Consider the following 11,199-nt stretch of genomic DNA (forward strand, 5'->3'; position numbering starts at 1 on the left):
GGTGTGTGTGTGTGTGTGTGTGTGTGTGTTTCTAGCATTTCGAGTTTCACCATGTTGGCCAGGCTAGTCTCAAACTCCTGACCTCCAGTGATCCAGCTGCCTCGGCCTCCCAAAGTGCTGGGATTAGACATGAGCCACCGCGCCTGGCATTTTGTTTTCTTTGTCTGAGACAAGTTCTTGCTCTGTAGCCCAGGCTGGAGTGCGTGGCGTGATCATAGCGTACTGCAGTCCCGACCTCCTGGGCTCAAGTGACCCTCCTCCCTCAGCTTCCTGAAAAGCAAAAAAAAAATTTTTTTGCTCAGCCCTGGCCTCCATCTCTATAAAAGAAAAAAAAATTTTTTTGAGACAGAGCCTTACTCTCGCCCAGGCTGGAGTGCAGTGGTGTAATTTTGGCTCACTGCAACCTCTACCTCCTGTGTTGAATCAATTCTTCTGCCTCAGCCTGCCGAGTAGCTGGGACTACAGGCACATGCCACCACACCCGGCTAATTTTTGTATTTTTAGTTGAGATGGGGTTTCACCATGTTGGTCAGGCTGGCCTTGAACTCCTGACCTTGTGATCCGCCCACCTCAGCCTCCCAGAGTGCTGGGATTACAGGCGTGAGCCACTGCACGCGGCTCAGATTTTTGTATTTTTACTAGAGAAGGGGTTTGGCCATGTCGGCCAGGCTGGTCTCGAACTTCTGGCCTCAAGTGGTCCACCCTTCTCGACCTCCCACATTGCGGCGTGAGTCACCTCGCCCAGCCTTAACTGTAAGTTTAATACTGTCACGTTAAATAATGCCTTTGTTTAACAACCAGATAGCAAAATTCCCGAAAACACAGGAGGCGGCTCTCGTGAGCTGGCTGCAATTATGCCACAAGTCCATGGCAGCCCCACCCCTGTCCCATGAATTCTTCATGCCTGTCACAGAGAGCGTCAATAATTGATGGGCCTGCTGAGCAGGGCCACGCCAGCCGCTCCAGCTGCCTTGTCTCAGCCCTGGCTGCGCTTCAGGGGCCCGGGGCGGCCTCAGGCCTCTTCCCACTGAGGCCAATTCTCCCAGGTCTCATCCCAATGCAGGACCCGCCACCAACTCCCAGGCTCCCACTGCACCAAGCCCTTTAAGATCCATGACTTATGGCCGGGCGCGGTGGTTCACGCCATAATCCCAGCACTTTGGGTGGCCATGGTGGGCAGATCACGAGGTCAGGAGATCGAGGTTGAGGCTACAGTGTTATAATGGTACCCTGCAGCCTCCTGAGTAGCTGGGACTATATGTATGTGCCACCATACCTGGTTAATTTTTTAATTTTTTTGTAGAGATGGGGTCTTGCTATATTGCCCAGGCTGGTCTCAAACTCTTGGGCTCAAGCGATCTGCCTTGGCCTCCCAAAGTGCTGGGATTACAGGCATGAGCCGCCATGTCTGGCCAGTGTCCATTTTATTTAATTCTATTTATTTATTTATTTATTTTTTGAGACGGAGTTTTGTTCTTGTTACCCAGGCTGGAGTGCGATGGCGTGATCTCAGCTCACCACAGCCTCCATCTCCCAGGTTCAAGTGATTCTCCTGCCTCAGCCTCCCAAGTAGCTGGGATTACAGGCATGTGCCACCATGCCTGGATAATTTTTTATTTTTAGTAGAGACGGGTTTCTCCATGTTGGTCAGGCTGGTCTCAAACTCTCAACCTCAGGTGACCTGCCCCCCTTGGCCTCCCAAAGTGCTGGGATTACAGGCGTGAGCCACTGTTCTGGCCCATTTTATTTTTTATTTATTTATAATTTGAGACGGAGTCTTACTCTGGTGCCCAAGGCTGGAGTGCAATGGTGTGATCTTGGCTCACTGCAACCTCCACCTCCCGGGTTCACACCATCCTCCTGCCTCTGCCTCCCAAGTAGCTGGGATTACAGGTGCTCGCCACCATGCTCAGCTAATTTTTCTATTTTTAGTAGAGACGGGGTTTCACTATGTTAGCCAGGTTGGCCTCAAACTCCTGGGATCAAGTGATCCTCCTGCCTCAGCCTCCCAAAGTGCTGGGATGACAGGCATGAGCTGCCACACGTGGCCAGTGTCCATTTTAGTTGTGGCAAAAGAGAGGGGAATCTGCTGGCCCAGGTTGGGGGTGACATCAGTTGTTCTCAAACTGGGTTCCCCAGAACCCTCAGGACCACCCCACGGATGGGCAGGGTCCAGCCACCTGCTGGGTTGTGACGAGGAGCCTGGTCACCTTCACTGGTGGCCAAACGTTCACTGAAGAAAGGGCTTGGGGGCCAAGCACGAATATCAGGTACCCACAGCCCATGGATCTGCAGAGGAGGGGACAGACTTGCCTCGGCCTGAGCAAAAGATTCTTACAGTGCACAGAAGCCTAGGGCCACCTGGGAGGAGGTGCATGCAGCCCCTAAATATGTCCCAGTGCAACCCACTTCTTACCTCCCCCACAGCCTCCATCCTGGTCCCCTCGTCCTGTGGCACCATCCTCCATGCCCCCATCTATCCTTCCTGTAGCAGCCAGAGGGTGCCATGACCACCTGAGTCAGGTTTCATCCCTCCCCTGCCCACCACCCTCCATGGCTCCCACCTCCCTTGGGGTCAAAGCCAAGTGTTCCCGGCAGCCCACAAGACCCTACACACCTTGCCTGTTCCTTCCCTGCCCTCCCCTCCTCCCTCTCTCACCCTCCTCACTGCTCGAGCCCCACCAGCCTCCTTGCTGCTCCTCCAACACCCAGGCACGGTCCTGCCCCAGGGCCTTTGCACCACCTGTGCCCTCTGCCTGAGCTGCCCTTCCCCCAGGTCTCCACATGGCTGTTTCTTTCTTGTCATCCAGGCCTGGGCAGACATGCCCCCTCTTCAAGAGACCCTCCCAGATCCCCCATCTATTTTATTTATGTAAATATTAAAAAAAAATTTTTTTTGATACGGAATTTCACACTCTGTCACCCAGACTGGAGTGCAGTGGCATGATCTTGGCTCACTGCAACCTCTGCCTCCAGGGTTTAAGTGATCCTTCTGCTTCAGCCTTCCAAGTAGCTGGGATTACAGACACCCACCACCACACCCAGCTCATTTTTATATTTTTAGTAGAGACGGGGTTTTGCCATGTTGGCCAGGCTGGTCTTGAACTCCTGACCTCAGGTGAGCCACCCACCTACCTCCAAAGTTCTGGAATTGCGGGCGTGAGCCATGGCACGTGGCCAATTCTCTTCTTTTTCTTTGAGACAGGGTCTCACTCCTGTTGCCCAGGCTAGAATGCAGTGGCGTGATCTCGGCTCACTGCAGCCTCAACCTCCCTGGGCTCAGGTGATCCTCCCACCTCAGCCCCCCAAGTAGCTGTGACTACAGGTGCACGCCACCATGCCTGGGTTTTTTTTTTTTTTTTTTTGTCTTTAAGTAGAGACAGGGTTTTGCCATGTTGCCCAGGCTGGGAAATTCTCTAGAAGGACCTGCAAATTTGTGGTTATGAGGAAACTGAGTCAGAGAGGGCCAGGAGCTTGCCTGTTTATAAAGCAGTAACGTGGCAGAATCGGAATTTGAACCCAGCCTTTAAACCAGCGCAATCCTTTCCTCGTCCCAGCCCACTGCATATTTGGGGTTCAAGTCTCCTCTCCTAGAGCCCACCCCAGAGGGGAAGTGTCGAAGCTTTAGGAAGCTTCTGGAAGCATTGTGTCCTGCTGTCCCCTCCTCGGGCCTTTGACGTCTTGCCACCCCTCAAAGCACCCTCCCTCCCCCTAGTTATCTCAGCCTCTTTCCACAAGAAAAAGGAGATGACCAGTCCTGTTGGACAGATGGGGAAACTGAGGCCCAGAAGCTGGGGATTTACAAGATGCCAAGAACTCTGCTAGAGGTACCTGGGTCAAAGCTTGGGCAGGTGTGATTTCAGGGAGGTCGTCTGCTGAGGTGTGTCGGGGTGCTGGGAAGGGGCGGGCACCCTGTGGAACTGGGCCTCGGTTCCTGCCCCTCTCTGCCTCCTCGAGCCCCTCCTGGTCTGTAATGCCTCAGGCTGTACCTGGGCAGGTGTGAGTCACTTTTTAGGGCTGACTTCTCTCTGAGCTGAGTGTTTCCCTGACAACGGCTGTTCTGTCCTCAAGGCACCCTCTCTTGGCCCCATTGGACAGACAGGGACACTGAGGCCTCCAGAACCCACCTTATTGAATTGTCAATCAAAAGACCCCTTGCCCACCTGGGCTGACCCCTGGGGGAACGGGGATGAGGAGAAACTGAGGCTCTGGGAAAACCTGACCAGTGGTCCCAGGCCACACAGCGGGAGGGGCCACACCGTGGGGCCTCAGACCTGTACCCATCTGCAGAGTCTCTTCCTTAGGGACCCCCTGGCACCCCACCATCAGATTAGGGTTCAAGTCCCCCCCCCCCAGGCCCGTATTTCCCCCAGGGGTCCAGGCACTCACCCAGCACCTACACCCCAGGCTGCTCCAGCCTCTGTTCAGTGCTCCGTTCACCCAGGTGTTTGTGTGGCTGGAGGCAGCCCTTTGTTCACGGTTTCCATAGGTACAGCCCTGGGTGGGCCCCTCCTCCACCCCTCCCACCCCCTGCCTGTGCAGGTCCTGGCCCGGCCTGTCCTGGGAGCTTGTTATGTTTCAAAATTGGCGCCCTCAGACCTGCGGTGGTGGCGGAGGGCACAGCCCGTGCAAAGACCCTGAGGCAGGACCTCACCTGGGGTGAGGAACAGGAGGAGGCCCGCGTGGCCGGGGGTTCTGAGCAGGGCCTGTATCTGGTGGGATCCCCCAGCAGCCCTCAGCTGGGGAGTTGTGACCCGCTCCTATTTTACAGACAAGGAAACAGGCTCAGAAGAATTGAAAAATTGGTTCAAGGTGCCATGCGGGTCCAGAGCTCAAACCTCGATTTGTCCAAGCTCTGTCACCACCAGGCTGACCCCAGGGGGCCTCCCGGGGCGTTCACCGTCCCCAGCTGAGCTGGGACGGGCTCAGGAAAAAACCTCTGGTGGCCTGTTTACACCTGGGGCTGCTCCTCCCCCAGCCCTTCCCCCCACCATAGAGAAGGATGCAGAGAAAATAGATTCCGCGTGCCTCTGTCCCCACCGCCCTGGCCCAACAACGGAAGCATTGGCCTCTTTCTAGCCCTTAGTTTACCCTCAGGAAATGAGCCCAGTTCCACTTCACAGAAAAGGCCAGGAGGCGACAGATGTGCATCGGATCACCTGCCAATTACCTTGGCAGCGACGGTCCCAGTTCACAGCTGGCAAAACTGAGGCCGAGGCCCCACAGGCCACTTGGGAGCTCGCTAGGGGCTGGTCTGGGTGGGCCTGGGCGGGCAGGCCTGGGCCTGGCTCCCCGTCACCGATGCCTGGTTTGGCCAGAAGCTACAGTCATGCCCACCTCCGCACGGCTGGCCCGGCTGCCCACCCCTGGAATGCCCTCGGGGCTCTGGAAGCTGGCCTGAGCACCTGCAGCCCTGTAGTTAAAGGGGCAGAGTCCAGCAGAGTCGAGGTGGGGGGGTGGGGATGCTGGTCCCAGAGCAGAGCCCAACGCCAAGGGGGGTCAATTGAGACTCAACCTGCCTCCCCCTAACCTATACAGCGACAGTGACAGAGAGACAGAGGGAAACTGAGGCAGGAATACCGACAGACAGACGGTGGGGTGCAGAGGCATTATCGGGCGAGAGAGACAGAGGGCGGCCAGGTGGCCCCCGGGATGCGCTGAAACGGAGGGCGCCCCGGCCCTGCTCGCTCACCTGCTCTTGGAGCAGAGTCCGTGCGTCCGACCTTCCGGGGTCCGTCCAGCCGCCTCCGTGGGCCGGGGCAGTTGCCGGGGCGGTGGGAGCAGCGCCGGAGCCGTGGCCGGGGCCGGGGCGGGACGGGCAGTTCGGCCCCGCCCTCCACTGGCCTCGCCCCTCAGCAGGCCCCGCCCCTCCCCTCCCCGCCCGCGCGACAGGGACCGGAGGGTTGCCAGGCGTGGGGGGCGGGCCGAGCGCGCCGGATTAGCCAATGGCAGCGCGGGCGCTGTACAAAGAGGCCAATGAGAGCAGGGCATTGCGACGGAGAGGGGGAGGACGGGGAAGGGGCGGAGCCTGGGGCGGGGTCAGGCGGCTCTGGGGGATTCCTCCGGAATCGCGAAGGGGCCCGGATGCGGGGGCGAGGCTGTCGTGGAGGCGCTGGTCACAGAAAGGGGAAGAAAGAGAACCTGGGGAGGGAGGCACAGAGACCCCACAGGGAGAGAGCAGGGAGCCAAAAGCAAAACAGACCGACCACGTGTTTCTGCACGGGCCCCTTCCTCCTTCTGGGGCTCAGTTTACCCACCTGGGTCATAGAAATTTAGGCAGAAGGATGTTTCTCAAAGTACGGCCTCGGGGAACCGTTCGCATCAGAAAGATCTGGGAGCCCCTTTAAAAATGCAGATTCCAGCAAGGTGTGGTGGCTCAGGCCTGGAATCCCAGCACTGAGAGACCAAGGCAGAAGAATCCCTTGAATCCAGCAGTTTGCAGCCAGCCTGGGCAGCATACGGAGACCCTGTCTCTACAGAAAAATAAAAATAAAAAAAATAAATAAAAAGTTATAGCTGGGCATGGTGGTGCGTGCGCCTGTAATCCCAGCTACTTGGGAGGCTGAGGCAGGAGAATTGCTTGAACCCAGGAGGCGGAGGTTGCGGTGAGCCGAGATCGCGCCATTGCACTCCAGCCTGGGTAACAAGAGCAAAACTCCATCTCAATAAAATAAAATAAAATAAAAAGTTAAAAATACAGATTCCTGTGCCACCAGAAGGGATGAATCTGACCCAGGTTTGTGGGGCTATAGATGAGTCTTTGGGGTGAGGTGGACGGCACCTGGAGAGGATCCCAAAGGTCCAGCCTCGATTTCCGTAGGAATGAGCTTGAAGGACACACGGGAACCTCCCAGCTGCGCAGCTCCAGCTGGGCTCCCCCAGGGAGGATGCAGCTGTGGGTCCTGGGAACCAGGCCCTGGAGCGGCTCCCAGCTCCCCTGCAGCTCTGTTTCCGCCCTGCAGCCCCAACGCTGGGTCCGCGTTACGGCTAGGGCCAGGGAGCCCATAGCAACGCCGCTGCTTTTTCCTCCAGGAAACCAGACGACACATTGTTGAGGGCCTGTGGTATGTCCTCAGCTGCACACCGGATTCAGGAAGACTGGGGCGCAGGCCTCAGGAGGCAAAAGTAAGTTCAATATCTCATTGGCCGGTCGCGGTGGCTCACGCCTGTAATCCCTGCACTTTGGGAGGCCTAAGTGGGCGGATCACCTGAGGTCAGAAGTTGGAGACCAGCCCGGCCAACATGGTGAAACCCCGTCTTTACTAAAAATACGAAAATGGGCCGGGTGTGGTGGCACATGCCTGTAATTCCAACTACTAGGGAGGCTGAGGCAGGGGAATCGCTTGAACCCTGGAGAGGAGGTTGCAATGAGCCGAGATCAGGCCATTGCACTCCAGGCTGGGCAACAGAGCAAAATTCCATCTCAAAAAATTAAAAATAATAAAAAAATCAGCTGGGTGTGGTGGTGCACACCTGTAGTCCTAGCTACTCTGGAGGCTGAGGCAGAGAATCACTTTGTTGGAAATAGATGCTGGGTGCTGCAAAGAAAAATTAGCACCAAGACAAAGGATCTTTCAGCAACACAATTTCTGCTTCCTGGGCTGCAGGGAGGGTACTCCCGATAGCCATCGTGCCAAAAGAGTACAAAGAACAAAGGGAATACACAGACATTTATTCCTTATGCATTTGGGGTTGTCCTTACTGCTGTGCCTGATCTCCGTTGGCTGGAGCCAGACCTCACAATCTAAACCAAAACCCGATTGGCTAACAACTTAAAACTTTTTTAGGGCCGGGCGCGGTGGCTCACGCCTGTAATCCCAGCACTTTGGGAGGCAGAGATGGGTGGATCATGAGGTCAAGAGATCGAGACCATCCTGGTCAACATGGTGAAACCCCGTCTCTACTAAAAATACAAAAATTAGCTGGGCATGGTGGCGCGTGCCTGTAATTCCAGCTACTCGGGAGGCTGAGGCAGGAGAATTGCTTGAACCCAGGAGACGGAGGTTGCGGTGAGCCGAGATCGTATCACTACACTCCAGCCTGGGTAACAAGAGCGGAACTCCGTCTAAAAATAAACAGGTAAAAGCAATGGAGAGATGTGACATGCCTGTGAGCACGTCCAGCACAGATATCTTGATTAAAGTACAAGGACATAGAATGTACTACGTGCCTGTGAGCATGGCATGTCCAACAGCTACATAGGACAGGGCTTCACAAAGTTATTAGCACACTTGCTCTTTAACAAGAAAACTTTAAAAAGGAACCATTCTTCTTCCCGCAACTTGAACTTTGGTGGAGGCAGAGATTGCAGTGGACCAAGATCATGGCACTGCACTGTCACCCAGCCTGGGCCACAGAGCAAGATTCCATCTCAAAAAATGAAAAATACAAAAATGCAAAAAAATTAGGCAGGCGTGGTGGTTCACGCCTGTAGTCCCAGCTACCTGGGAGACTGAGGCATGTGAATCACTTGAACCCAGGAGGCAGAGGTTGCATGGAGTTGATATCACGGCACTGGGCGACTCCATCTCAAAAAACAAAACAAAACAAAAACCTCCTGATTTCATTTTGGAGGAGGAGACTGAGGCCAGGAGGGAGGAAGTCACTTCCCTGAGGTCACATAGGCACAAGTTGGTGGTCAGGAGTGACTGTCCCATTTCACAGATGATGAAATGGAGCCCCAGAGGGAGGACGTGATTGGTCCCAGGCCACACAGCCAGGACGGGGGAGGGGTGAGATTAGGACCTGATTGGATCTGACTGTGGTGTTGTGTCTACAGCTCCTCTCGGCAGCCCCAGCTTGATCAAGGGGGTTTCCCCATCAGGGCAGGGGGACTGTGGGCATCTGAGCCTAGCATGATAGTGTGATTTGGCCTTTTATCTGTCTTTTTTTTCAGACACAAAGTCTCATTTTGTCATCCAGGCTGGAGTGCAGTGGTGCAATCACAGCTCACTTCGACCTCAACTTCCTGGGCTGGAGCAATCCTGTCACCTCGTAGCTGGGATCACAGGTGTGCACCACCATGCTCCGCTAATTAAAAAAAATTTTTTTTGACACATAGTTTCGCTCTTGTCTCCCAGGTTGGATTGCAGTGGTGCAATCTCGGCTCACAGTAGCCTCCGCCTCCTGGGTTCAAGCGATTCTCCTGCCTCAGCCTCCCGGGCAGCTGGGATTACAAACGTGTGCCACCAAACCCAGCTAATTTTGTATTTTTAGTAGAGATGGGGTTTCTCCATGTTGGTCAGGCTGGTCTTGAACTCTCAACCTCAGGTGATCCATTTGCCTCGGCCTCCCAAAGTACTGGGATTACAGGGGTGAGCCACCTGGCCAGGCCAATTTTTAATTTTTTTTATAGAGATAAGGGAGGTCTCACTATGTTGGCCAGGCTGGTCTCAAACTCCTGGCCTCACGTGATCTTCCTGCCTCTGCCTCCCAAAGTGCTGGGGTTACAGGTGAGAGCCACCACACCTGGTCTCTTTTCTAGATCAGATGAGAAAGTTGGGGCTCTGGAGGGCTGGGGTTCAGCTGGGTGTGTGAGGGAGGGGTGATCTTGGCCGGGAGTGCAGGCTCACCGGGAGATGGGACTCAGGAAGAACAGGGGCTCTGCTGCGATTGGGCTCTGTCCACGGTAAGGGTGCAGCCCGAGGTCCAGGCTCAGCCCAGAGCTAGAGGCTCTCGTGAGGGTCCAGGCTCAGCCCAGGGTCGGGAATTAGGCGGGCTCACCGGCTCTATCCCGGGTCAGACCCAGCCTAGAGAGGGGCTCAGCGCTGAAATGGGGGCTCAGGCGGATGGAGACTCATACTGAGGCTCAGCTCAGGACCAGGGCTCAAAGAGGCATCAGAGGCTCGATCCAAATTTGGGGTCTCAGCCAGGGTCCCAGCTCTACTGGGATTGAGGTTTAGCCCAAGGCGGGAGCTCAGCTCAGTGTCTCGGTTCCGTAGGAGGTCGGGGGCTCCATCCAGAGATGGGGGCCCTATAACCCGGTAAAGCTCAGCCAGGTGGGAGTCCCCGGGGCCCCGGGGGTCGCCGCTGCGCCACTTCCGATCGCGCCCGGCAGAGGGCGCGCTCTGCCCACAGCCCGGGCTGGCGGCGCCTTCGCTTCCCGGGAACCCGCGGCTGGGGCGGGGTCCCCGGGCCCGAGTCTCCCCGGAGCCTAGACCCGTCAGCGTCACCCGTACCCCCAGAACAGGCCTCGCACCCCGCCGGGCTGTGCCACCCGCAGCGAGCGACCCCCCTTCTCTGGGCCTCTGTCCCAGGTCGGAGACACGGGACCCCGGTTGGAAGAGCTATGGGACCTTGAATGGGGGGCGATGGTACTCCGTCTGGGGGGATGGTGGGACCCTGGTTGCAGGGGGATGGGACTCTGTTTGTGGGGTGACGGGACCCCCATGAGCCAAGATCGTGCCACTGTACTCCAGTCTGGGCAAGACCCTGCCTCAAAAAAAAAAAAAAAAAAAGAAAACCCAGAGAACTGCCCCACCCAGAGAGCGGGAAAGCTGGGGTATTTATCCCCCCTGCACGTCCAACCAGCATTGGCCAAGGACTGCTCCCAGGAACCTTAGATCCGGGCAGAGAGAACGCCCCGAAAGAGAGATGCGGGGCGGGGGGGAGGGGGAGGTTGGGGGGATGAGATCCCAGCTGGGGGGCTTGGAGGAGGCAGCTTGTTCTGTTCTGCAGGCGCCTGGGGGACTCCTCTGCGGGGCCAGAACGCACTCCCCTCCCCCAGTGGTAACTCCCACACGTCCGTCGTCCGTCTGTCCCGAGCCCATCTGTCTGTCTCTGCAAGACCCTTTCCAAGGCCTCTTGAGAAAGGGAGTGGGTGGGGGGGCCCCGAGCCGGACGGAGGAGGGAGCGAACCCCCCACCTCTCAATGTCCAGCCCCGGGGGTCTCCTGGAACTTCCCCAAGGTCACTGGAAGAGAGGGAGGTGATGTCACCCTCCCTGGGGTCAGCGGCTGGGCTTGGGGTCAAGGGCGCCCCCCGCCCCACTCAACCAACTCCCTGCATCTTCCTCCCTGCTGGCAGAGAAGGAGCCAGCCTGCCCCTGAGGGAGGGTGGATTTACAATGTCAGCCGTGCAGACGCCAGCGAGTATCAGGCGGGTGTCTGGGAGGCAGAAGGCACGTGTGTGCCCGTGTGCCCCTGCGTGTGGGTGTGTGTGTTTGGAGGGAGGGCAGCCCAATCTGCTGCTGCCCCTGGGC

General features: G+C 56.8%; 1 protein-coding gene and 1 long non-coding RNA gene across 6 annotated transcripts in view; one reads left to right on the forward strand and one right to left on the reverse strand.

The window, feature by feature from the left end:
* TNFAIP8L1 (TNF alpha induced protein 8 like 1) overlaps positions 1 to 5,843 on the reverse strand; it is a 14,629-nt gene extending 8,786 nt beyond the window's left edge. The window contains exon 1 of one of the 4 annotated variants that reach the window (XM_037738428.1): positions 5,693 to 5,843. The gene's annotated coding sequence lies outside the window, so the exon portion shown is untranslated. Of the gene's footprint in view, positions 1 to 4,389; positions 4,473 to 5,692 lie in introns of those variants that run through there. The other 3 variants (XM_017528403.2, XM_017528404.2, XM_037738429.1) reach the window with 3 other exon arrangements.
* On the forward strand, positions 3,701 to 8,927 carry LOC108304281. Of its 2 annotated transcripts, none has more exons than XR_005200259.1 (3): positions 3,701 to 3,827; positions 7,033 to 7,125; positions 8,897 to 8,927. It is a non-coding gene; the product is annotated as an uncharacterized LOC108304281 (long non-coding RNA). The 2 variants fall into 2 exon arrangements; XR_001825188.2 differs by lacking the exon at positions 3,701 to 3,827 and adding an exon at positions 6,668 to 6,736.
* Positions 8,928 to 11,199: the final 2,272 nt, after the last annotated feature.

Source organism: Cebus imitator, unplaced genomic scaffold (assembly GCF_001604975.1).
Source record: "Cebus imitator isolate Cc_AM_T3 unplaced genomic scaffold, Cebus_imitator-1.0 Scaffold53, whole genome shotgun sequence".
Classification (NCBI taxonomy): Eukaryota; Metazoa; Chordata; class Mammalia; order Primates; family Cebidae; genus Cebus; species Cebus imitator.